We start from the raw sequence: 26,095 nt of genomic DNA, 5'->3' as shown, positions 1-26,095 counted from the left end.
AATCAAAACAAAAAGTATGTCATGTAAAAAATTCTTATATCAGAAGGAGATAAGTTGACACAAAAAAAAATCAAATAAAGACCCCCAGCCAACTGGATCAAAGTTCATAAACCTAATCTATCTATACATTACACATATAAGTAGGTACATAACTTTGCGGTATAGATAAGTCATTACCTACGTGTTACTTTGCAACTTAGATTATGGCTCAGGAATTTAAAACCTAGATTTTAACATTTGTTCAATCTTGCTATTTTTGACACGGCTTGTATTTACCGTGATAATTAATGAATGAATGAATGAATGAATGAATAATATTTATTTCAGGACTAGTCCCATAATGTCGTCAAACAATTTTAAACAAGCCTTCTAGAGAATACGGATATACCTAAATTAGTTTGTATTTTTGTTTACCATGTTGAGTATTCTTCTATAAAATAAATAGTCCACTATTTTATTTATTCTATAGGGCAAATAACCGTGAAAATCGTAAAGTTGTTTGTATAAAAATGTACACATAATATAGGTACTTTTTTTACACATCAAGGTGTAATTTAAAAATAAGCACTTTATTTCCGAAAATGTTTTACGGTTGAATTAACTACTCAGCAATCCAGAAAGTGTCTTAGGCTCCGAGATGAAATCCTCACCGATCGACCGATCTTGATCCAACCCAAGTTTCTTCCAAATATTGACTTGAAGTCAATTTCTATATTATATACCTGTTTTATATAAAATAGGTATATAGCATACCATAATATCTGACGATTTTATTGTGAAATACATTTCAAAACCTAACATAATCGCCTTATTGTAAATTTCCACGGTATTGTACAAATGTACACGTATCACCTTGGCTTTGATTTGCTTGCCGAGGGCGTCCCCTTACATGACCAGTGTAAGCGCGATCTATGCTTACATATTTTTACTATGAAACTTAAGGTCAACATATACTGGAAAGAACGCACAGTTGAAGTATATTATTTTGCGATATGTTGCTTGTTGCACTGCTGAGATTCGACAGCTCGAATGTAAAATAAAATAGGCCGGTTAAGACATAAATATATTTATAGCATTTTTTATGTTATACCTGTATGTTACAACACTTATGTTCTTATGTTTTACATGAGCATATGATACAAAATGCAACTTATTAATGTGTTTTTAATAAAATAAATGATCGTTAATTATTTTTAAGGTGTTGATGAACACTAAATGCATACTAACAATATGAGTATAATTGGATATAAATGCTTTTTCGTCGATTTTATAACTTGAAAACCACCTAAGAATTAAAATAACTACTTATATCATTAAAATCTTAACTTTCCGTCTTGTATTCATCTGTTATTAATCTGTTGCCGCCTTAATCAATACTATTATAAGCGATAACCGTCTAATCGAGTAAGTCAATTAAGCGTAAGTAAGCGAAGTGTGACCAAATCACCCGCACTTGGATTAAACTCTAATAAAATTTTGCGTGAGAGAAAATGAAACCAAGTTTATTAGATGATTTTACATACCATACTGTTTTACCCTTAGATATGATTAGCTTGTTTTTCTTTAATTACAAGATATGTTATTTAAATGTGCCGGTCAAGTAAGACATTGCGCAGCTATCATTTTAAACACAATTTTTCAAAATATTAATTTCTTAAACAATTAACCGAGCAATATTAATTAAATTGTAACTAGCAACTTTATTTTCAAACTATCGATTGTAACTAGTAGGTACTTAATTTGACCCAGAATAACCACTGTACTTATGTATTACCTTAGTACTTACAGTAAATAAACACACATTAAGTATATGTATCTTTTCAGAATGTGCGTCATAAGTCATAAGCAGGGAAGCTTGACCGTTCCGTTGCCATTATTATTATTATCATGTTTCTATTACCTCTATCGTGTAGCTACCTAGCTACGCCGTACCTTGTTTATCAAAAGCTTGTAACTTGTGCTTGTAACAAGTGGAAGTCCCTTTCTAATAAAAGCTGTTAAAAAGTGACATCCGCTTGTATTTCAAGTTACAAGCTTTTGAGAAACGGGCCCCTGGATGCTATAATGTAAACAAAAGTTTGTCTTTAGTCGATGATTCTTGGCGGTTATTCCTGTTTATCATTGTTTTTCAATCTATGGGTCGATCCTACATAAACAGTTCAGGGCAGAAGGGGGGGGAAATATATCTCATGCTAGCGGGTCACGTCATAAAAAGTTTGAAAATGCTGGAGAATTTTCTCCGTACTCCAATAATCAATAAAAAGTCTTAATTATGTGTACAGTGCTCAGATAAAGGTTGTCGTCCTTGTCTTTCCACTCTCTGACGCTAAGTCTCCAATTCACCCAATCATCAAATCAAAATGCTTGCGAAAAGCTATTAAATTTTCCCATGTGGATAGGATATGGGAATGTTATTACGTTAGAGTTACGCGCTGCTTTCCTGTGAAGCGTCGTATGTGTACAAAATTACATAATTTGTATTTCTTAAAATATGTATACCTAATTTTATTTATTTAGTTTAGTAGAGCATTGAATTGATAAACAAACATAAGGGCTCACAATTCACATGAAAAGTAGCACGTTGTTTTGTCAAGGTATCCTACTAAATACTTACAATGTGTAACTTAATACAACATTAGTCATTAGTCATAGTCGTTATTCATTATCGCTATATAACTACTGTACAAGTCATTTCTACATTAGTGTGACGAAAATATAAATACGGGAGGTCGAAAATATTTTTACAGTACATATGGTCCTATTTTCCCGCACTAGTGCGTAAAATAGCTTTTCGTGCGTATGTCAAAAGTTTAAAGATTACTGACTGTAAAACGTTGTCGCAACTAGTGTCGATTTAAAACACTCCCTTCGGTCGTGTTTTAATTTATCGCCACTCGTTTCAAATTTCCTCTTTTCCGCACTTGTATCGTAAATAACTATTCTCATGGGAAAACTCATTTATTGTAAAATAAGTGTTATAAAATGAATACAAAACTAAAATTAAGTACAACTAAAAACTAAAAATATTTATCAAAACTTTGCGCCCTTGGTAAGGTGCCCATCACGCAGGCAGCGTTCCCGCGCTGGATTGCTATGGCCAATCTTTGCGCGAGAAAGCTGCCCGCGCGAGGGTCACCTGTGGCCTGCCTTAGGCGTTTGCTGAGCTCCTTGTGGAGCCCCCGAGCCCCCCTACCCCACGGACCTAGAGTCTCGACGCCGAAGGCTACAAATTCGTAGTGTGCGCCGAGACAACTATATTTATTAACCTTGGAACGTTCTCGGACGTCAGCCGCCGCCCCGGCCTGTTTACTGGTGGCTGAAATGTAGGACGCCGCCAGCGTGTCTGCGCAGGTGGCGTCCCACACCAGCGCGCGGCCCAACCGCCAGGGGATCAACGACATCCCGTCGGGGCGCTTGCCGTCATCCCTTGCGATCTGGGGCTCCAGAGCCGCAGGGACGTCGGCGCTGACGAGCGCTCTCCTCAGGATGTCGTTAAGCGCGGCATGACGGGATAGGCGGCCGGCGCCCGAGGAGCAGGCGAGTCCGTGGTGGCCAAGGCGATTAACAGGGGCCCCACAAGAGGCGCAGCTATGGTCTACACATACATCGGCCCCGACCCGGAGTCCGATGGCAATTCTTAGTGTGTTTGGCTCTATGAATGTGCCGGTGTGGGGTGATGGGTAGGCGTGTAGCCATTGTCCAGACTCTGGTCTGGACACAGCTAAGAGCCTTGCGCGGTCCCTTCCCGACGAACTGTCAACTAGGGATTTCATGACGGCGGTGCAGGCCAAGTTGTCCCAGGCCCTTTGCCTCTCGGGTCTAGGTGGCACATCTCGCAGTTTGGCTAGCCAGGCATTCCTGGCCTCATCCAAGCACGCGATCTCGCAGTTTGTTGTTTTAAGGATTTTACCTGCGAGATCAGACGTGCTATGGATTGAGGACAAGAATGCCGGCAGAGCAACACTCGATATTTTGCGTGTTCCTAAACCGCCAAACCTAATGGGCAAAGAAGCCTGGGTCCAAGCTGGTTCGTTAAAACGGACATTCAAAATCGATTCCAGTTGTGACTTTAGGAGACTATCGATAGGTTGGACTAAATTAGCGACTTTCCAGATAGGGCAGCAACGGAGCAAGTACGTAAATTTGGGAACCAACAAACAAAACTTTAAAATAAATAAGGCTGAATGGCTACTAATTTTGATTAAGCGGTCTGAATTAACACGAAATTTAGAAATAGATTTGGCCAAAACAGACGGAATAGCTTCATCGAAAATGGGGGAACCGAGAAGGTGGAGATTATCTTTTGATAAGATTTTAATGTTTGGGGCTAAACTTGAAAAACTTTGAAGTACCTGGGGTGCTAAAGAAGGTTCTAAGTTTTCGGAAATGTACAATTCACATTTGTCGAAGTTAAGTTTCAGGCCGATCTCGCTAAATTTCTGTATAACTAGGGATAAGTCTGCCAGGACCGATTGTGAGTCTCCGCCGATGGTGCCGTCGTCCAGGTACCAAACATTCAGTTTGGACGTGAGACTATGGATAGCTGAATTGATGGCCAGACTGAATATGGCGGAGCCCAGAGGATCGCCCTGCTGGCAACCCACGGCAGAGAGAATTTCGTTACCCTTGTGAACTAATTTGGACGGACTATGATAACATTGGAGTAAAAGGTTATAAATTTCAGGTACATGAATTTTGATTACACTAAGTAGGGTATCTCTGTTGACAGAGTTGAAGGCGTTTTTGACATCTATTTTTAAGAGAACCTCACATGAGTCTGTTTGGACAAATGTGCGTACGGCATGGACTGCGGCCTCACAGCCCCCGCGAGTGCCGAAACCAACCTGCACAGGCTCGAAGAGTTTTTGTAGTTTAGCTCGAGTATGTCGCACGCACACTTTGGCTGCTAACCGCCGGAATGTGGAACCAACAGCAATTGGGCGCACGCCACCGTCCTTCTTTGAAAGGGCTATGAGGTTGGCTCCATAAATAACGGCAGTCACGTCTTGGCAGACATCCCCTAGAAGCATAAGATTTATCAGTCTGGTAATACTATCAGTTAGCAACTCGCCAGATATTCCAGTGCAGTGACTAGTGAGGTCTAGTAGATGTTGGGCGGATATACCATCTAAGCCTGAAGCCGACCCTTTTGTGAAGGATGCAAGAGCCGACATTACATCTTCCGGTGAGGCGTGCAGACAAGCTGAAGGATCTGAGGGAGTGTCGGCAAAGATAGGGGTGGAAGGGCCTACAGGGTGCTTAGCCTGCAATGCAGCCACTGATTCTGGGGTGTCTGGTGCGAGTGTGTCATTTGAGAAAAGGAGCCGCGCCGCTCCTTTTAGGTCGCCGTCATGAACTTTGTCTTCCACTTTTTTGCATAAATCATAATTATTGTTACTTCGATCCCGGGGTGATCGAGTGGTTGGAGGCAGGTTAGGCGCAAGAATATTATTTTTAATTTTCTGAGTGAGGCTAATTTTGTCGTTATTGTCAGAAACATATAAAATTTTAAACGAAAAGGTTAAAAGGTCACGCCAGGAATCTAAGTTATTGTCTTTCAAACAGTTGTTTATTGTGGCGGTTAGTGCTTCAGCCACTGCGGGCCTAGCACCACGCGGTATGCGCTTTATTAAGGGCGTTGACAGTTTAAGTTTGCCGAGAAGAGTTTGGAGTGGGATTTCTGGCTGAGGTGGTGATGTAGATGAGCAGTGGGTGTTTTGTGGACTCAGAGCGGGTGGGGCGGGGTACACGCGAACATGGTGAATGCGAGACTGATGTATGTGTAGGCCTTTTGTTGTTGAGAAAGTCTTTTTACATACGCAGCATTCCATTGGTTAGTGTTGGGCTGCTGTTAGTTCACAGATGATTAAAAGCTACATAAAAATACTTAAAATACTTACTCTAAAAACAATAACCAACGTTAACTTTAGATCACTTCTTAAATATAAAATAATAATAAATTAGTAATAGAAATCACTTCAAAAGTCAAAACATGACACAATAGTAGACGTTGTCAGGGGGGCGCAGCCCCGGTGCGCGTTTCAACCTTCTTTCTTGAGATTTCAGCACGGCGGACGCTGCGTTGTTTGCACATTCAACGAAGATACAATTTAGTAGGTGGAAGGTAGATACCTAAAGTATCTTCTTAGGTATCTATAATGCGTTGCCAAGGATTCGTTTTGGATTTTATTCCGATTGCGAAGAAAATATTTATAACTTCAGAGGCTCGAATAGGAGGAGCTTTCTTTATATTATATCGAGGTAGATATGGGGGCTTCAGCACAAATCGTTGCAAAACTGGTGATATTTCCCATGATTTAAATAATAAAATAAAATTTTCCTAAAAAATTGCGACTTGACAGTCCATGTCAGTTTTTATTTATACTATTCTCTGTGTTTTCTGAATCTGAGAATTGACTATTGTGACCCCAGCTGAGACCAAATCAAACAATAATCCTTACGATTAAAGCTGCAAAAGTGAACGCCCACTTTATGAATGGAATTCATTCACAAATTCAGTATGCACTTTGACAAGTCGCTATACATTCTTATAGTCTTCATTTTTTGTCAAATTGTCATGGCTTTATCGGGTCCTTTAGTAAAAGTGTACAAATAACGTCAACTTTTTACATGCCATAGTTACTTACCTTGCATTTCCTTCGTCTACTAAAAAAGAAATGCACTTAAATCACCTAACTCTATGTATACCTAAACATTTTTATCCACCAATTACATTAACTACTAATTACAAATAGGTACTTGAAAAATAACCGATTGAATTACGGTTTTAATTTGATTGAACCGAGAAGTGAAGTTTTTGTGCTAATTTCTGTACGCGCCATTTTTTGCTGACAGCTAGGTGAAAAGGCATGCCTAGCTGTCAACCGATGGATTCAAGGCCAAGTACTGTATTGATAATACGATAATACTGAGCGCTTAGTAACTTTGAGGCATAAATTTAAATACATTACCGTTGTGATCACTTTTGTGTCGGCAGTGTGAAATTCCTTAGGTTAAGATTCTAAAGCATAGTTACCGGCCACCAATAGTATTCGAAATTCGAATGTTTTGCCTTATTACACCGTAACGGAATTCTTTAACACTGTTAAACATTGTACGGTTTTTTTTTTACTTTTTATGTTATCTACATTCTACACCCAATCCCGGCATACAATTTCTGCGAGATAAAATGTCATATGTCAAATAATAATAGGCATGTAGACGTCGCTTTACTAAATTGACTGAAAAGGACGAACGATCTTCGTATAATAGGGAATATTACGCAAAACTCTGCGTAGAGGGCGTCACTCGCATACTCACAGGCCCTACCGCTAAAACACGAAAATCGAAAATTCGGTTTCTGCCTCTCTATCACTCTTGCTTATTCGATCGATAGAGAGGCAGATAACGAAATTTCGATTTTCGGGTTTCGCGGTAGGCCACCTGTAAACAAACCGCCTTGATGCATCAATGTCATAGTGAAAACTTGTCAAAAAACTGTTTAAGGCCTAGTATGTATAAGTTACTCTATGCTTTTACTCTATGTTGAGTGCTGCACTCTGGCGGCAGAACATTGCAGTAATATTCCCTATTGCTAGCACGGGACCGGCAATCCCGAGTGGGTTCAACTCTTTACGTCAACCGCGATTGGCACGATTGTCAGTTTATTTTTTATTTCGCTAGACATCTTTATCCACACACACACACCACCACCACCTACTCCTATTCCATTCTATTCCAATTCATATTACATAAACAACACAGTTTCCGCTTTCTCTCGAACATGTAGGCAATCGTAGACTATAAACTAAACCTGTCACCTACAAGAAACGAGTTGTCAATTCCAAACACGGGGCACGTGGGTCACCCGTGCCGCGCATGCAGCCGCACGTGTTGCTTCGACATATACAGGGCTGAGTGATCCAAACGAGCCAGAATGGGGAGCAATGGAAATATAATATCTTTTTGTCAAATTTTTGGGACTAGTTGTAGTTACGTTGTTATGTTTTCAAGATTTTAAGTAAGAATGGATCCCCGTAGGTCTGCCTCGTAGTTTCGACTCTTCTCAAACATATTTAGGTTTCCTCGTGTTTTCTTTCAGCGGACAGAAGCTGGTAAATATTAAATGTATATGACATTAGATTCCTGAGAGATATATAAGAGCTATAGAGAGGTGGGGCCCTCTGTACGACTGTTGGATACGATCTCACAGAAGTAGTTAATGTAAAATATTGCCCTTTTATATTCTATGTTTATTCATTAAATAAAAAAAGATTGTTCAAAATAAGCGTTAATGCAAAAATAAAAAATGCAGCGTAGGTACTATCTAGCAACTGCCCTACTCCTGGAGTGAAAAAAAAATCCGAAATCTAATATCGGACCGGACAATGTGAAAGCGGTACCTTAATACATGTCACCCTGTACGACATGCATTAGACGTAGCAGACCCGGCGGCGCGCCGGTTGCTAGTGGTTCGCGGGAGCTATATCTGTCCGAGTCGTCGCTATCCGGATATCCTAGCACGACATCGGCAGATCCTGTGTTTCAAGAGGTCGAACTTCTCATTTCGTTTAAACATGAAAAGTACCGTAAACTTTTCATTTACAAACGGAATGAATTTCATTCGTTCTACATTTTTCCACTATTAAATGTCCATACATATGAAAGCAGTACGCATTCTGATAAGCTAAGTATTTTAATTACCCACTCACATACTTACATAACGAAACCTAACAAGTACATACTGTTTGCACAAATTATAGTCAAGGTTTTTTTGTTGTTTAAGTTAGTTTTAATTTTTTTGGTTTTTATTGTATGTTTTTTAATCTAAGTAACTATAGTTTATTATTTATTATGAATACCAACCATACTGTAAATAAAATATCATAGCGTCAAAGTATAGTGATTATAAATCAATAATTTATGTTATAACAAGACGATCAAACTAAATAGAATCTAGATATTCTAGATTCTAGATGCTTCACAAAGGGACAATTAGCGTGATTAGATAGATGTGCTTGAATTCCTAGCAATTTGATTTACATACCTGATATTCCCATGACAAGTAGAATGATTGCTGGTATTAATTGATGTGATAATAGTAGGTTTATTATGTTGGTGTGACAACAAAAACCGGACAATTGCGAGTCGGACTCGCCCATCGAGGGTTCCGTACTTTTTAGTATTTGTTGTTATAGCGGCAACAGAAATACATCATCTGTGAAAATTTCAACTGTCTAGCTATCACGGTTCATGGATACAGCCTGGTGACAGACGGACGGACGGACCGACAGCGGAGTCTTAGTAATAGGGTCCCGTTTTACCCTTTGGGTACGGAACCCTAAAAAACGACATGTATGAAGAGCCTACGATGACTGGTGACAGCGTGAGGCACTTGCAATACCTAACCATATGTAAATAGGTATATATGGTACTTTCACCATCTCAGATGGCCTACCGCGAATCACGTTCGACGTGTTCCTTGTCACACTTACGTACGAATTTACAAGTGCGACAGAGAGGCAAGACGTCGAACGTGGTTCGCGGTAGGCCCTCTGAGTCCCCCTCAATAGGGAATATTACGCGAAACTCTGCGTAGGGGGCGCCACTACCACGATCAGTCCCAATCTAAGGGTCTACCGCAAACGAGAGAGTCGAAATATTGTTATCTAACCTCTATCACTCTTGCATATTCGAGCGATAAAGAGGCAGATAGCTGAGTTTCGATTTTCGCGTTTCCCGGTAGGCCCTTTGTAAGCAAACCGCCTTGATGTAATATCAATGTCATATTTTATTGTCTGTGAAAACTTGTCAAAAAACAGTTTAAAGCACAGTATGTATAAGTTACTCTATGGTTTACGATGGGTGCTTAGTGCTACACTCTGGCGGCAGAACATTGTAGTAATACCTACCCCCCATTGGAAGACTAACTGGGATAAATCTCTACAATAAGTAAACTCTTCGTACATCAATGTTGTTGTTTATGTTACTTTTTCTTTTTTGTACAGTCAACGTCAAAGATATGCTTACATTTTCGCCTTATTACAAAGGAGTTAGGTGCAAAAGGGTAAACGTAGTATTGACTTCGACTGTACATTAAAGTGTGACCACTACACTACTTTCTACTACAAATATGTAAATAATTAAACGGCCTCCTAGCCTAGTCGGGAGTGACCTCCGAGGTAGTGACCTCCGAGGTAGTGACCCTTATTACGAAACAAGAGGTCCCGAGTTCGAATCCTGGTACAGGCATTTATTTGTATATTTATCACAAATATTAATTCCTGAGTTATGGCTTTATTTAAGTATTTATTTATATCTATCTATATATTATATCCTCAATCCTCAACACAAGCCTTATTATGTACCATAATATTTATGTATTGAAAACATTTCGGATGACACAGTGAAATACGTACCTATACTCATTTATCTGTACAGTCTGTGCGGAAAGAGAAGAGTCGTGGAATGTATTGGACCCCATACATTCCACGACTCTTCTCTTTCCGCACAGACTCTACCTATTATGCAATCCAAAATACCAATTATGGATAAACGTGGAAACATAACGATCATACTACGAACACCTATGCAATGTACCTGGTAATGTTTAATGTAATTAAAATATTCTGGGTCGGCCACATTATAGAAAAAAAATACCTTACATAATTTTGGAAAAGAGCTGATACTCTTCAAACTGCTAGATCGATTTCTATCGAACATAACTGGAACCACCGCAAGAAAACTCGCTTTCACGTAAAAAAAAAACCGCGTCGAAATCGGTCCATCCGTTTGAGAGCTACGAGCCATAGACAGTAGGCAGACATTGGTGTCAAACATTTTAATACCTCTCTGTTTTGGGTCGGGGGTTAAAAATGACTATAAGGGTGATGAGAATGCATTATAATTCAAATACAAGAAGGTATGCGCAATAAACGAGACCCTGTTGTGACTGCAATGAGTGCAATGTCAGCAAATCATGTTTGCCGTATCGGATAGCTGATGAAGTGAAAACTGAAGCCGAAACTTGACACTGATGAGTTGATAACACTTGTAATTGCAACTATATCTTTATGGAGGGTGTCATTCTGAATCCCTAACAACGTTTGTCCTAAAGTCACTTGCCCTAACTGGTTTGTTCTAATGGGCACATGCTGTGGCGAACCCTGGCCTGGCGTGACTGAGTATCATGAGTTGAATTCACCCAGGGTTCAGCACTTATCAATTGTCACCCAGAATATAATATGTAGTTGATATTATGGAGAGATATGGACTTTAAATCAATTACAGACCACATCAACCTTAACATCCAATCCCCTGCAAGCTATAGCAGGCTAACACTCCAACCGGAGAGCCACAATGAATCCGTGAATTAGCTCTCACTATACGGCCAATAGTGTTCCATCCAAGCAAACAGAAGATTAGGGCTTTTGAGCCCTGTGGTACCACCTCCGAACCCCTTGTACCACCCCTGACCTCCAGATACTTGTATACCTCTAGTTAGTCTCTCCAGGATACCAGTACAACTGCAATTATATGTTATTATATCTATTACTCACCTGAATAAAAGTATTACGTTATTTATCTCTCGTTGTCTTACTTACTCTCTTTCCTCACCAAGACCTTGCCCATTCTGACTCTTTCACTTTTTAATTTTAGTCATAGAGAATGCAGAATAAAACCATAGATAAGAACATAAGGCATCCCATTTATTTAAGTGATTAAACAAATATATAATATTAATATAAAGTATTCATGAATCGCGTCCTTCGCGACACTCCGCGGGGCGGCCAATCAACTCACGACAACCGGGAAAAAAGTTGGCTTGTCCATTCAGCAATCTTAATTTTAGCCCTTAAGGCTGCTTCTCTTTTACGTTGTGTGTCCGGCGTTACTGTGTTGCTCTCTAACGAACTCGAGTTCGTAGCTGGAACCTCAATATCACATTTACTTGATTCTGATACTGTGTCTTCCGGACTTATTTCTTCTGTTTCTATATCCCTTATTATGCCTTGTTCTGCCACATCTCCTGATGTCTCTCCTACATTCTCATTCCCTTGCATATGAGTAGGTTCTGATTGTATAGATACATTAGGGGTACTAGTATTAGGCGAAGTGACTTCCATTTTTCCGATATCTGCCTCAAGAGGGTAAAGGTGTCCAACAGACCGGGTATAGTCTGTATTCTCTACTCTAACTTTAGCCACTCTAGTCTCGCCGTCCGGTCCTTGTATTAATTCACTTATTCGACCTACCTTCCATAGCTCTCGGTTTTTTGATTCACCCTTTATTTGGACAATATCTCCAACTGATGGTGTACGATAAGATTTTACTCTTTGTTGCTTCGGGGAGCATGTGTATCTTTCTCTAAGATTAAGTAAGTATTGTCCAATGAACATGTTTTTAAATTCTTTCACAATGTTCTGGCCCCGTCTCCATCCTTCAACTAAGTTCTCTTTTGTGATCGTACTGGAAGATGTACCTTGTGAATCTTCAATATCCAAAGTAATGCATTTACCTAGTGATAAGAAATCAGCTGGTTTGAGTACATAATCTATCTCTTCACCTACATAAGTCAAAGGTCTCGTATTAACTATAGCTTCCACTTCCTTCATTATAGTTAACAATTGGTTGTCATTAAGTAGATGCTTCTCTAGTGTTCTTTTCAAGCAGTGCTTAACCACTCCTATTAATCTTTCATATACAGCGCCATGCCATGGAGCCAATTGAGGGATGAACTTCCAGGTTATTTGGTTCTCTTTACAATATCTACTTGTTAAAACTTCTGCTGCAAGTTTGAAATGAAGTGCATTATCTGACATAATAAGTACTGGCTTATTTCTTGATGCCACGAATCTTCTTAGTGCTAATAGGAACTCTTCTGCTGTCAAATCTCTGACTATCTCAAGATGGATGGCTCTTACCACTAAGCAAGTAAACAAGCAAATCCATCTTTTATCTTTTCCATGTGTGGTTGTCACATACATCGGGCCAAAATAGTCAGTACCTGTGTAGGTAAATGGTGCAGTATATGTTACTCTTTCAGCTGGTAGGGCCGGAGTAGCAGGTAGCTGATACGGGCCTCCTCCATGTTTTATACATTGTAGACATTTGCTTATAACCTGTCTGACTTCCTGTCTACCTTGAGGGATCCAATACTGTTCCCGTATTATACTCAATGTATGTGGTATTCCTACATGATAGTTGCGTTCATGGGTATTCATAATGATCTTTGTAGTGAAATCACAACGTCTCGGCAGCAGTATCGGGTGCTTAGTATCATACGACAAATATGCATTAGTCAAACGTCCTTTACTACGCAAGAGCCCATCGACGTCTTTAAACAGTCCTAAATGTTTGGCAAAATGGGTTATTTCACCGTTATATTCTTTAGGGAAATAGCTAGACTGTAACTTCATTATTTCCTGGATCTGTGGGTCTTTTATTGGTGATACAATTGTCTCCTGTACTTTAGGCGTATCTTCCAAAACGTGCGTTATATCCGCAGTATCATTATCAACGCATTCTGAGAACGAATTTTCAGTGATTTGTATTGGCTCCGGATTTAACTCTTCGAGTACACCACTATCAATTTCTGGTTGTATGACATCCAGACCCTCCGCCATCAAAGAAACAGAAGGGAGATGACTGCTTAGGTGCATACTCTGTGGCCACGCGTTTTGATCATTTACCAGGAATGGTGGACCTTGAAACCAAAGGACTTTCCTCTTAGGCCAGGTCCCTGGTCTCGTTGCAATGTCAGCAGGATTTTCTTCAGACCGAACATAACATTTTTGCACTTGAGTACCTTGCTTAATTTCTTCTACACGTCTCGCAACGAATGGAGGCAGTAACTTTTTTGATTCCATCCAATTTAGAACAATTAAACTGTCGGTCCATAGAAACTGCTCTATTTTTATTTCTACCATGGTTTTCATCAAATATGAAAGCAATCTTTTCCCAATCAGATAGCCAAGGAGTTCTAATTTCGGTATTTTTAGATTTTCTCGGTCTTTCAAAGGTGTTACTCGTGTTTTTGACATAAGTAAAGATACTTTAATACCTTTTGTGTTTTCAGTGCGTAGATAGGCCACTGCGGCATATGAATCCTGGCTCGCATCAGTGAAACAATGTAATTGATATTTTGTGTTCTCATCTTCCCTCTCTGGCCCTATATATCTTGGTACTACTAAGTTTTTAATGTCTCGTAGGTTGGTGACAGTTTCTTTCCATTGAACTTGTAGATCGTCTGGTAGTGGTGATTCCCATTTACATTTCCTTTGCCATAAGGTTTGCAAAAGCAGTTTTGCAGGCATGATCAATGGCGATATATATCCACAAGGATCGTAAATTGAGGCTATAACTCTTAGGACTTCTCTTTTACTGGTGTCTGACAATTTGTCTTGATTAAAGACGTCCTCTTTGGTGTTCAATTGAAGAGTATCTTTTTCGACATTCCATAACAAACCTAAGACCTTAACTTTGTCAATTCGCTCGGCCCAGTTCTTAGTAGGTATCTTCTCCATTGTTGCTTTATCATTTGAAACCCAGTCACGAATATTCATAGATAACTCCTGAAATACTGTCCTGGCTTCGGAGTATAGATTGCAAGCGTCCTGTGTTGTCTTTGCCCCTGTTACTAGGTTGTCTACGTAACACTTATCTGCAATTCTTTGTACTAAATCTTGATTTGTTTTTGACAGGTGGTATCTTATGGTTGCTGTCAATAGAAATGGGCTAGCTATGATACCAAAAGGTACACGACAGAATCTTAGATGGATAATATTGTCATCAGATAAGGGCTTACTTGTGTCCTTTACCCATAAAAATCTAGTTACGTCTCTGTCATCTTGTTGTAATCCAACTTGAAGGAATGCCTTTTCTACGTCAGCAAGTAATCCAATTTTGTTCATCCTAAAATTTATCAGAAGGGCTGTCAGATCCTGTAGCATACACGGGCCCCTGTACATACATTGGTTTAGGCTGGATTCATCCTTGAGTCTGCTTGAGGCATTATAAACTATGCGTCCTCGTTTGCCGGGTTGTTTCACGATATGATGTGGTAGATAGTGGATTGGAGGTACTGTTTGAGTTCTAGTATCCAGTCGTGATTCCACTACTTCTATAACGCCTAGGTCACACTGCTCCTTTAATATCTGTTCATATTCTACTAGAGTAGCTGTATCAGATCTTTGTAACAATCCCTTTAATCTGCCATATGCCAGACCATAATTTAATGGCAATTCGGGAGGGTATTGCGTCCAGGGCCATTTCACAAAATATCTGCCATCTTGATACTCAACTGTATTATTGAAGTGATGTACAGCTTCATCTTCTCTTGTTGCCTTTGCAGAGTCTATTATTCCAATGTTTTCTAGCGACCATAGGAACTGGATATCTAAGTTGCGCAAAGGTAAGTCTGGTTCTGTGAAGTATGAGCAACCTGGATCCCTTTGGTGGTAAGTTACTATGGCAAGAGTATCCTCTTTCTCATTGACGATTAGTCTACCTGATAATGTCCAGCCAAATTCGGTGTCAGCCAAGTATAATTCTTCATTTACTTTAATCATTTGTCCAGTGAAGAATGAGAGATAGTAGTCATTGCCGATTAAAATGTCAATACCTTGACCGTGTGAGCCATCATCAGCAAAAATATCGATGAGGCCTAATGGTATACTTGGAGCGGGTATGCGATCAGTTATGCTTGGTACAATGTTCACCTCCAATTTCCTTTGTATTCCTCTTCTGGTTTCTATAGTTATTTCTATTAGAGAGCTTGGAGTTTCTGTGGGGCTCTTTGATCCAAATGAAAAAATCATCAGCAGCTCTTCTTTAATGGGTAATATATTGAGCATTTTTCCCAAGCGTGACGTTACATAACTGCGTTGGCTCCCACTGTCAAGGAGAATTCTGCTAGGTATTTGTTTATTTTTGCTCAGGATCTTTGCCGTGGCCGTCTGTAAAAATGTCCTTTTGTTAACAATCTGGCAAGATAATGTTGTAAGCGGATTAGAATCTTTATTACACATACCTGTTTTTCGACATAAGGCAGTTGGATGTGGTCCCGAGCAAGTCCAACATCTCACTTTTTTAGGACATGACCTACTTATGTGTCTTTCTGAGAAACACTTGTAGCACTTGTTACCTAGTTTCTTTATCCTATCGTCATAGGATCTTACTACATTACATTCATTATGTAAATGAGCACCTTCACAGAAGATGCAAGGTCGTCTCTTTTTCTTCTCTTTATTACCATATATATTTTCATCTCTATTTTTCCTCTTTCTTATATTTTGTCCTATCTTATACTCAAATTTATGACTTGGCTTTGTTTCAGTGTATGTGTTTAGGACTTCAGTAGAGCATTGAATGTCTGCAGTTTTATCCTTTGATTGCTGGGTCGATAATTCTAAGGCAGTTACTATTTTGTGAAGTGTCTCCCGGATTGTTGTAACATCATCTCCTTCCTTTATAGAGACATTTAGTTGAAAAATAATCTTCTCTGGAAATTTACTTAGGAGCGTTGTTCTAAATGCATTGTTATTTATATTTTCCCCTAGAGATTGTAGAACCCTTATATTTCTCTCTATAGAGTTAAGTACCTTTCTACAGTCTTTTGGATCATCTTCTGCGGTATCTATTTTCAGAAGTGCCTTATAATGCGCATCTATTATAAATTGTTTATTACCATAGCGTTTCTGTAAGGTTTCCACTGCAATATTGTAATTTTTATTTGATGACCCAAGACCTTCAATGGTCTCTAGGGCGGGGCCCTTCAAAGACGCGGTTAAATAGGCCATCTTAACTGCATCATTTAGCTGGGACTTATTGACACTAGCATCAAACTGGTCCCAAAAGTCTGACCACTTCAGAACATCACCCTCAAATATTGGTAATTCGAATTTCGGCAACTTAGCTAAAATTGGTTGATCTCTGGGTCTTTCGCTGGTTCCTTCTTTAGTGTTCTCGTGAATGAATAGTATACTTGCAATTTCTGAAGCTAATTGTTTAGCTTTCAATTCTAATTTTGTACATTCTGTTATGATAGGTATTGAGTCAGCTGAAGCCTTCTCAGTGACGAGAAGAGTCTCATTTTTGAGGTTGGCTGCCGAGTCTGTCAACTCATATTTATATACTATGAGCTCTTTCAGTTCAACTCCAGACTCCTCAGCTCTTTGTAACACAACTTGTGCCCGATTTATGGTCTCTTCCAAAGCCGTCTGAATTAATTTTAACCGGATATGTAACAAGTTGTCCATTTCTGTCCATTTGTTGTCACTGCTAACTGTAATTCGAAAATGAATTAACGTTTACTTTAGAGTAAATAATCTAAATGGTGATATTATACTTGTAGGATATAAATAAAGGTTGTAGCTAATGATTCACATACTTAATTGTATTGTTTGAATAGTAGTGACATACAATCCAGTTAGCTTATTGTTTTTTAATGTATAAAAGACGTAATTATGCTTTATTGCTCCATCCATTATTCATTTGAAGAAACTTACCTTAATATAATTTAATTATTTAGTTTGATAATGGTGGTTTCGTACATGTCCTCATACTAAGTAATGTAATGTCCCCGTAATGTTTGTCGTAACTTCTGTTATTATTTGCTCGATTTCAACTGCAATGTATTAAATAAGTTTCATTAAGAAGTCACCAATCATAACATTGTTACCATTTGTTACTTGTTTACGCTGTAGTATAAGAGCCGGCGCCATTTTCAACAACAGTACTTACCAAATATTTTTTTAAGTTCTCTATTATCATATCATCGACGCGAGGGGATTTCTCGTAATCTCCCTTTTAACAGTCCATGTAGTTTCCTTAGTACTCTAGTTAGTTTTATGGATGGAATCTCAGCTAATTATAATTTATAATTGACTTCTGTAAATAAAGCAAATTGCATTTTTTTTTCCATAGACAACATATTATAAAGGGTTATAAAGGGCTTCGCACACTAGACTACCGTTTACTACAGGAATTTAATCCTATAGCTGATTCGAACGATAGACTTTTACAAGCGTATATTTTAAGGTATGGGGATGAACCAATTTGATCAGCAAACGAAATTGGCGACCATATTTGCGTCCAACGTCCATCTCATCTTACCCGATTTGATCAGACAATTTAATCAGATTGATGAAAAAATTATCCGTCGGGCTTGGAACTAAAGGGGTATACAAATGTAATTTACGGGGGGCTTACACCTCTACAGACCTCGCAACAACGTATGGGATCGTCTGCAGGATATTTATTATTGCTGGCGGAATGTGTAGAGGTATTTTGTCTCTGGTGGGAATAAAATATGAATAAAACACAGAGGGTTTCTTTCTTTCTTCTTTTTTTTTATTATTATTTTTTTTTTATCGCACAATATATATAAAAACGTAAACCAGTGGGGATGTTGGCACGTCCTACATGGCGAAATGGAACCACTTCTCGAGTGCTGAGTTTTTTGCTTATGGAAAATCAGGCGACCGTCAAGTCTACGAACTTAGTACATTACTTACATGACCATTGATGTGTGCGTTGTCATGCGCCGGTGACTATGTGAATTGTTTCCTGTTAAGCTACGAACAGGAACGATTGGTACGTGCGCTGTAATGCGCCCATGCTGTGTCAATTGCTTCCTGTTAAGCTACGAACAGGAACGTCGGGCGACCGCTAAACCCAAGTATTTAGCACGTTTCATACATGACCCTTGGTACGTGCGCTGTAATGCGCAGATGCTGTGTCAATTGCCTGTTAAGCTACGAACAGGAACGATTGGTACGTGCGCTGTTATGCGCAGATGCTGTGTCAATTGCCTGTTAAGCTACGAACAGGAACTTCGGGCGACCGCTAAACCCAAGTACTAGCACGTTTCTTACATGACCACTGGTACGTGCGCTGTAATGCGCAGATGCTGTGTCAATTGCTTCTTGTTAAGCTACGAACAGGAACGTCGGGCGACCGCTAAATCCAGCTGCTTAGCACGTGTTTTACGTGAGCTTCGGCACGAACGCTGTCATATGCCACGACTACTGTGTCAACTTCCTCCTGTCACGTTATCACCAGAATCGTCGGGCGACCGCTAAGTCCAGCTGTTTAGCACGTATCACGTGAGCTTCGGCACGTACGCTGTCATATGTCCCGACGGTTACTATGTATCTCCAACAAACTCAACTGTATTTTGTTTAAAGCGGTAAATAGGTATTATCGTATAATAACAGCGGCCTGCCAGGAGAGCTTTGCACTACTAAAGTATCATTAACTCCCGTTCCGTCCAAGGCTGGACATGTGAAAGACTGTACTTGTCATATGCCTGTTCCTTTTGATCCAACTACAAATTTATGTGATCATGTGACTTATTGGCCTACTGTTTTCCTTTAACTATGTGGTTTAACATTCCGCCATGACAGATATCCCAAGCACCTACACCATTTTGTGGCGAACCCTGGCCTGGCGTGACTGAGTATCATGAGTTGAATTCACCCAGGGTTCAGCACTTATCAATTGTCACCCAGAATATAATATGTAGTTGATATTATGGAGAGATATGGACTTTAAATCAATTACAGACCACATCAACCTTAACATCCAATCCCCTGCAAGCTATAGCAGGCTAACACTCCAACCGGAGAGCCACAATGAATCCGTGAATTAGCTCTCACTATACGGCCAATAGTGTTCCATCCAAGCAAACAGAAGATTAGGGCTTTTGAGCCCTGTGGTACCACCTCCGAACCCCTTGTACCACCCCTGACCTCCAGATACTTGTATACCTCTAGTTAGTCTCTCCAGGATACCAGTACAACTGCAATTATATGTTATTATATCTATTACTCACCTGAATAAAAGTATTACGTTATTTATCTCTCGTTGTCTTACTTACTCTCTTTCCTCACCAAGACCTTGCCCATTCTGACTCTTTCACTTTTTAATTTTAGTCATAGAGAATGCAGAATAAAACCATAGATAAGAACATAAGGCATCCCATTTATTTAAGTGATTAAACAAATATATAATATTAATATAAAGTATTCATGAATCGCGTCCTTCGCGACACATGCCCTAACGATCAATTGTCATAACGATTATTTTCCATAATGTAATGGTTAGCCTAAGACTCATTTGCCCTAAGCATTTGTACCATAACTATCAAGATCCCTAATGTTTTTTACCATATTCTTCGAAATCCCTAACAATGTTTGGCATAAAATAACATGTTCTAACTGTTTTGACCTAATGGCTATTACCCTAACGATCAATCGTCATAACAGTTACTTTTCCTATTGATCAATTATCATAACAATTACTTTCCATAATGAATGGTAACGAACTGTTGCCACAAAAGTGGGTTAGGTTAGGTTAGAACTGCGACCATTGTAAAAACGAAATGTTGCCACCAAAGTGGGTTAGGTTAGGTTAGAACTGTGATCCTCGCAAAAACGAACTGCTGCCACAAAAGTGGGTTAGGTTAAGTTAGAACTGCGACCATTGCAAAAACGAAACGCAATAGGGAAATCAAAATTAGGGCATACGAGTGTTAGGTCAAGCAACGATAGGCTAAGTGAAATTAGGTAACATGATGGTTAGGATATATAATTTTTAGGCCTAACAATAATTAGGCAAAAAAGGAATTATGCTACATAACATTAGGATAAATACTCAATATGGAAAGTGTCATTAGGGAAAAAGCTATTAGGACAAAAAAAAATCGCCCATTCGATAATAGGGAAACCAAAATTAGGGAATACGCGCATTAGGACATCTGATCATTATGACAAACAATATTAGGGAATGCAAAGATAGGAGAAAAGATTTTAGGGATTCAGATATAGATCCCTTTATGGAGGTAGGTCGCGCTTAGATACAAAATAACTGCCGTATTCGAACTTCAAGATATTCACAAGAGACGACACGTACTAGATCCATTCTAGATACGTTATAGTTTAGATATCAACTAGTTCTCTTTTGAAGCGCAATTCGGGCAACCAATGTCACTTTTACGTTAGATAGAGTAAGATATCTATTAGATGTGAATTGGATTTCTAAGTCATATCCTGTGAAAATTGTTCAAGATTATCTCCAGAATCGCGCAAATGTCAAATTTGACAGGTTAGATCTTAAACATATCGTTATCGTATCTTGGTGATGTCTAAAAGATATCTAATAGATGCATGTCTATTTCAAAATCAGAATCGGGCCCTAAGAGGCCTGAAGGCGTATTCCGATTGAAATAACATGTTATAAATATGATCAGGATATGTTTTGGATATGAACTGTCAGTGTCAAAAGTGTCATTTTTTCAACCAGAAATCACTCGCGGCATTGTTTGTGATATCATAATATCGATCAACATGTAAGAGATGCACCGGATATTCGGTTACTGTCCGGTATCTGACCTATCGGGCCAATATTTTTATATCCGGCCGGATACCGGATAGTGACCTACTATGTGGCCGGATACCGGATAGTAACATTGCTTGGTTTCGGAGTAAACAAATTGGATTTAAGAAACAGTCACGGTCATAATCGTACTTTTTTATTCTTTTATAACAATTTAAACATTCCACTGACTTGCACGCGCACTAATTTCGAACCTAGAAATGTGTCCGCGCGAACGTTCACTACGAAACAGGTCAAACCTGCACAATGCGCAAAAAAAAACCGAAATATAGGTATAGGCCGAATATTCAGCGGCCGGATACCGAGTATTCGGCCGATGGTCAGGCCGAATATCCGGTATCCGGTATCCGGCCAAACAACTATCCGTTGTATCTCTAGTAAAAGTTACTGCGGTGGCTGCATTGGTTTGCACACTTTGCACAAACATCGCAGATATAGTCTGTCAAACAACTTTGTCAGTAGAAAAAGGCGCAAAATTCAAATTTTACACCTACATTTTTTATATTAGCCGCTTTTTTCTACTGACGTAAATGGCTTGATATACTATAGCTTTTATTAATTCCTACAAAAGTTGGTCACACTCGGCGACCTTCACCAATAGCCGCCATTTTACTATATTGCATTTGGCAATTACATTCTTGACATAACATAACATGTTGTAATGCCAAATATTGCCACTTTCGTCGTAAAATAGTGACTGGCTCCTCGTGCGTTGCGATGCGCTTGCTTTATTACAAACTAGCACTTAAGTAATTCAAGTACCAAAATAATTTAGGACAAACTCAATACAACATTAAACTGACTAATAAAACGGAGATAATAAACTCTATCAAGCCATTTCCGTCAGTAAGACGTAGCAGCAAATTTAAAAAATGTAGGCGCGAAGGGTTATCATCCCATAGAAAAATTGAATTTTGCGCATTTTTCTACTGACAAACTTGATACATTTTCTCTAACAACAATTCAAAATTTAAACGAATTTATGTTATTTCTCAGATACTATCTTTTACCAAAAACTGTCAATATCACGGTCATAACCTAAAAGTTCATTAGCATTTGCGGAGTTTTTTTTTATGTTGTCGATGGTTGGCCGGTCGTTGTCCGAACATTCACAGCATAAATCATAATTTGATCATAATTTGACAGCGAAGTTAAAACATTGTTAGATTATATTGAATTTCATTAAAAGCTTTCGCTGAATATGTTTACCTATTATAATTTGTCTGTTTGTCCACAAATGACCAATAAAACGGCAATTATATACTCTGCACTAAGGGTAATAACTAATAATTAATAAAGTAACCTTTTTAGGGTTCCGTAGTTATATTCGCGAGAATATACATGTATGTACAAAGGTGTCCTAGTAACAATATTTAACCATTTGGAATTTATATTTTTGTTGTCATTTTTCCTAATAAACCTATGAATATTAGGAAAAATGACAACAAAAATATAATTAGGTACTTATTACCTAGTACGTACTTTCGTCGCTAAATATACATAAACTAAAATTATTGTTGTTTAGTAAAATAAAAATTTACGTTAGATATTCAAGGACACATTTGATTACAGCGCCACCTAGCGGGCAATAGCTTTTCCAGAATTTAAGTTCCCACAAAATTTTAGCCGTCAACAAAATTGAAGTAAAATCGGCCAAATTGCCATTTAAAATGATCCAATTTTGACAACGTGAACAGGAAGTCCACAAATAATTGTGATAATTCGCATCGAAATAGTAACGCTAGCGTAACTAAGTAGGCACAGTCACCATTAGATATATCGAAGCGTTCAAAGTGCTCAAAAATATCTGCACATAATGCATTTTAACGGGATAACAGAGGTTATGTTCAGATATTTGTGAACATTTTGGTCGCTCCGACATATCTGATGTTAACTGTACCCCAGAAAAAGTTTTACATTAAATTACATAGATGCCGCTACTAAAAATAATACCATCCAATTCAACATATTTTTTTACGAGTTACGTACTAATTTTATTATGGGTAGGTATATTGTATGTACAATTGTACATAATAATATACAAAATACTTATATATGAAGCAAATTATATTTACGAGGTGATTGTAGGTCATTTACCCAGTAAAAATAACCATAGCATTATAAAATTTGAGAAATGAAATTATAGCAGTAAAGTCATGTGGAGTAAGACAAACATAGTTTATTTTACTCGGGGCAAGAGTAACAGTATGAGGATTCACTACAAGTCCGTAAGAACTATTATATAATCTGTGCTACAAGTGTTAATCTTGCCCCAGTGTTTTGTCTTACCCCATCTGACCTTACAATTATGGTGCACAAGTTCAATGACGTAGGAAATTAAGTATTTACCAATCTTATTTTTGATGTTGGCTAAGCGCATCGTCTCCGGTGGCTTGGCTACCTCGAAAGGATGGTTGAAGATCGGGCAGCCAAAAGAGCCCCTATGGGTCGACCAACCTAGACGCCGTCCTGTTGGTCATCCTAAATAAGAATTATGAACTTCGCTGGCTTGGCCACCTCGAAAGGATGGTTGAAGATCGGGCAGCCAATAAGGCCTATAATCCTATATGGGTCGACCAACTGGACGCCGTCCTGTTATCCTAAATATCGTAGGGCAGATAGAGTGGAAGCAGATCTCCGTGGCCTCAGCGTCGGCGAAAGCTGGCGTGATACCGCGGACCGTGTAAAGTGGCGTACGTGCTCTTGTTTTGGAGGTCAAAACTCATTTTGGGTCATCGCGCCAGCCAAGTAAGTCAGTAAGTAAATATTTTTGATGTTGCTCGCGTTTAGTTATTCCTTTTGCGAAAATGTTTTGCCTAGACCTGTGAAATAATAATATTCTTACCTGAACAAAGATATTCGGGTTAATTTTGGCCCATAGTTAGGACTATAATTTGGGGGGTTTTACAGTATCTTATAAGAATTACACTGTAATCCGCGCCTAATCAACGGAAATGCCTAAAAAACGGCGCAATATTCAAGGAAACGTCTCATCTGCCATAGAAAGATCAAATTCGACACAGGTCCCAAATCTTTTTACGTCATTTCAATTTCCTTGGAAAGGTAATTGTTAGCTAATTAGTTTTTTTTCGGGTATAATTGGTTGGTCAAGGCAGGCAACCGAGTGCGCCTTCCTACTCGTTCCATTGTTTTTAGAGCGGTTTTTGCGTCTGCAACCCATTGGAATGTGTTTCTATTCGGTCATTAGGTCATACACAGATTTAGATGCTGTAACGGGTTACTTTGGCCCTGGAGGGTAACTTTGGCCATTTTGAATTTCACAAGAACATATGGTACATGGCTTACAATAAAGATACTGAACCTTAATACATTCGGTCGTTAGGCATGTGAAAATTGTTAACTACTTATTCTAGTGAATGCCATAAACCGTGTGTAAGTTTTACTATTGCATTGAAATTATGGCATATGGCTCTGCCAATGTACTGACAATTTTGTTTCGAACCCTTGCATGTAGATTGTAGACGTAGGAGAGGATGATAAGATTTGAACAACGTTTTTAAGTCTTTTTTACTGAGGGTCCCATTACTGAGTCCAGAACCGAGTCGTTTGATCTACATGTGTTTAAATTATTCAAATAAATAAAATATTTGATTTTCACTGGACGAACTCCACTGCATCGGGGTAGTATTCTCATCCGGCTGGACACCTACCTATATTATGTAATATTATAAATATGAATATATAAAAACGTGAATGGGCAGCTAAAACAAACCATTATTTTGGCCGTATTAATAATTCAACCTGCACCGAATTAATCCCAATGGCCAAAGTTACCCTCCAATGCTAATGTACCTAACCCGAAATTTACTAACACCTATGGATTATGTTGGTCCTTAATAAACATTTTTTTTTATTACGGTATGTTTTAAGAAACACCCCCACGCATAATGTAATTTACTACTTAGGTATAATAAGTGGGCGTTGTTCATACAAATTTCCGCGAACGATCTATTTGTTGCAATAGTTTATCGCCATCGTAACATTTTGACGGCCAAGATCAATTCATCATGGATCATCTTATCTATTTTAGTGCCTAAGAAATGCATTATATTTATGAGCTCTTACAGTGGCTTAATTAAATATGTGGGCGGATGGCGATTCAGGATATTACTTCTGGGTACTTATCCAGTGAGTCACTTATTACATAACAATAGGTATTTGCTATTCATGATTATTATAAAAAGGCCATATGAACTACATATAATATAAATGCTTTTTATTAAAGAGTCTTCAATTAAAAGAGCCCTGAATTAAATATTTTACTTGTTATTTTACTTTTTATGTTTAATTTCGTATTTATAGGTACGTCATAATTTCATAGAAGTTTGACGTTCTAGAATAACACTTGCACTGCGTGGGCTATCTAAATCGCTGCAGACTTTTCTTGGTCTAACTCTATTACATCTGGACCACATAAACGCTAGGCTAGACTGATTTAGACTCTATGGTGAAGAACACTATACAACCTCAACCTTTTCGTTTTGGCTTAGCCGCAGTCGGGTAAATTGAATTCAGCTCATGGGATGGGATAATTATTGATTTACATGCCTATGGAGGCATGTAGTAAATATAATTATCACGCATTTAGGCCCATCGTGATTTTTATTTTTCTTATGTTTAATATGAGAACTTGCAAGCGAACATTGATTTTCATCAATTGGAGCCCATTCACATTTAG

The 26,095-nt window shown here is 38.7% G+C and overlaps 1 protein-coding gene across 1 annotated transcript in view; it reads left to right on the top strand.

The window, feature by feature from the left end:
• Positions 1-26,095, top strand: part of LOC134791660 (sodium-independent sulfate anion transporter-like) — a 52,285-nt gene that overhangs the window by 895 nt on the left and 25,295 nt on the right. The gene's annotated exons all lie outside the window — the stretch shown is intronic.

Source organism: Cydia splendana, chromosome 6 (genome assembly GCF_910591565.1).
Source record: "Cydia splendana chromosome 6, ilCydSple1.2, whole genome shotgun sequence".
In the NCBI taxonomy this organism is placed as follows: Eukaryota; Metazoa; Arthropoda; class Insecta; order Lepidoptera; family Tortricidae; genus Cydia; species Cydia splendana.
Note: the sequence above shows the minus strand (reverse complement) of the source record. Positions and strands in the feature narration are given on the sequence as shown.